Source organism: Octopus bimaculoides, chromosome 4 (assembly GCF_001194135.2).
Source record: "Octopus bimaculoides isolate UCB-OBI-ISO-001 chromosome 4, ASM119413v2, whole genome shotgun sequence".
Classification (NCBI taxonomy): domain Eukaryota; kingdom Metazoa; phylum Mollusca; class Cephalopoda; order Octopoda; family Octopodidae; genus Octopus; species Octopus bimaculoides.
This window is the reverse complement of record NC_068984.1, coordinates 67103946-67107160: the sequence shown is the minus strand read 5'-3', so window position 1 is coordinate 67107160 and position 3215 is coordinate 67103946.

Sequence of the window (3215 nt, the reverse complement as noted above, 5' to 3'; positions counted from 1 at the left end):
TGTGTGTGTGTGTGTGTGTGTGTGTGTGTGTGTGTGTGTGTGTGTGTGTGTGTGTACTTTCGTGTTGCCACTTATATAAGAATTTGTGTGCAGTATATCTACTCGAGCACACATGCTTGCGACGTCTTAAACGTGTGTGTATGTGTGAGTAAATATGTGTGTATGTGTATATAAATACATATATGCATATATATATATATATACGCATTCTGACATATACATACATAAGTATTTATTAACAAGCATTTTCATACATGTATATTCATATATACACCTACATATATCTAGGCATATACACATTGCATATATACTTTGATGTGTGTGTGTATATATCCATACATACACATATACACAAACACACGCACACACACACATGCATATATATATATATATATATATATATATATATATATATATATATATATATATATATATATATATATATATATAGGGAGAAAAGGAGGGAGAGAGGCATATATATATGCATATATAGAACTGTATGCATATACATATTATGTGTGTGAATATATATATAGATTTATATATTTATGTATATGTATCTATACATATACACACATGTACACACACACACACACGCACACATACATACCCATACAGATATAATCCCTCTACTATATTTTCGCCTACATCAGGAAAAAGCTTATCAATAAACAGTTAAATAATTTCTATCATCCTATCTCTTTGGATGACTGTATACTGTATAGAAATCGATTAGATACATAATAATCTAGGCAGTGTCTCTCACTCTACATCAAAGACGCCGAAATATTATCATGTTATTTCTAATTACTTTTATTACAGCATTTTCAGTGAAGTTAGTTTTAAAAGTAAAGTCGTTCCGATAGTAAACTTCAAAGCCACACCGTAGGAGACGGTATCAACAGAATATATTTGTACGGAAATTCGTAGGGCAGTAAGATTTATGGTCGTGATACTGTGTTGTGTGATAAATCAGCAGAATTTCCACGTGGAAATTAGATCTTTAGGTTATCTTCCTATGGCTGCCTTATTATGGAAGCAGGTTAAGGAAGATCGTTCTTGATAAGATAATCAACTAGTGCTCCCTCTCCCGCCTTCTAGCCAAAATAAAATTAGATACTACAAACTCTTATTATTACATTTATTTCACACTTATCATTGACAATGGTTATGGATGTGTCTTTGGCAAGATGCAATATATATTTGTTCTCTGTTATATTTTATATATTCTATATTACGTAATTCATTGAGAGTAAATATAAGTTTAATCATGTGTGCCCGAAATATATATATTTCTTCTTAATTATCAATGAAAGAGAAAGAAATTACTTCGTACGCTGCAATTACTGGAAATTTCTTGAGAAACTGGTTAAATGCGAACTATTATCAAACCTACACTGCGACTTTGACTAAGAAACTCAACTCCGTTAAAACACACGACTTAATTTCTGTGCAAACATACTTACATACATGCATACATACATACGTACGTATGGAGAAAGAGTGGGGAGATAAGGGTGTGTGTTACATACACATGGAGAGAGAGATTGGGGAGGGAAAATGTATCTGGTTGTATCACTTCATGACAAATGTGAACTAATTTTCTTCCGATCGAGAACCATACTGTACCAAACTGAAAAGCATTAGTGGTCAAATTTATTGTCTGAAATATTTAAAACCGGTTTCTTACCATGGTTGTAATCCAGTGGTATTATTAGAAATATTCAGATTATGCAATAGAAATAACTCTTGTTTAAAATCTTTAAAAATAAGGCATGTTTAACATATGTATATCGCTGAAAAGTCAGAGACTGCAGTGGTCGCTTCGGGTCCCTATATAGTTTTACTGTATTAAAAAAATTCTTCAGTGCAAGAAAAAAAAAAACAATATTGTTGCAGAAGGAAGCGGTTGCGACATTTCATTATTTTTGTGGTTTGTCAATGCCACATACTCAAGGCACGCCGACCCAGGCTCCTCAGCCAGTCTGAAATCGTCATAGAAACAGTGGTTGTGCACACAATGCAGTTGTTCCCAATACGCAGGTATCTGATAAATGGGTATAATCTCTATGATAGGCATATCACCTTGATTTTTTCTATTACTTTGATTTTAAGTTTCATTTCGTTTTGAATATATTCAATAAATGCATACAAACATATATTCGCACATGTGTATATAAGTAGATGTAATTATAAAACGTACATATCTATACGTGTGTATGTACATACATATGTAACTGTATGTATGCTGATATACATATATGTGTGTGTGTGCAGATATGTTGTAATATATGTATACACACACACAGACACATACACATGCACACACACACACACACACACACACACACACACACACACACACACACACACACACACATAATGATTGTTTTCCTTGCAATTTTCTCTTTCCATTTTTTCCTTTCCGACGAAGAGCTATGCTCGAAACGTCAAAAACTCACTATTTTTATTGAATGGCAAATTAATTCATTCCATGTGCACGTCCTCTTGTTGTTATTGTTATTTTCAATGTTCGTTTATTTGACTTGATTATATATATATGTATATATATGCATATATGGGCACAGGACGTCACAATCAGTAAACAACATGAAATACGGAAACAAATGAGTTGAATACGCAAACAACGAGAGAAACAAATGAAAAAGAGGATAAGTAACATAAAGAACGACCCTTCATCAGTTTCCAGCTGCCTATCTACTCCTCATTTCGAGCATTGAACGATAACATGAGTCTTCGAAGTCGGTTGCTCCTTCAAATGCCAAAAAAAACAATTCCCCTTGCCGGAATCAATCTACAAACCACATAAACGCCTCAAACTAACAGAATCAAGGTACAATACCTTCAGTACAGAACTTTTAACAGCTTATTTAGCCGCGAAATATTTTGGGCATTTTCTTGAGGGACGACAGTTTACTCCTTTCACCGATCATATACTTTTGCTCTATATTCGGAAATAGATAAATATCCTCTCAGTGAATAACGACATCGTACTCCAAAAGAGATTTATCGCATAGTAAGTCAAAACAAAGGGGAATAATGTATAGTCCAATACAGCTGAAATCGAACGAATTCAGTTGTCAATGATTATTTCATTAGGAGTATATAAAATATGAAGATAGAAAGGAAGTATGAGATGAATATGTTTATTTATTTCACCAGTTGATATATACATATATATATATATATATATA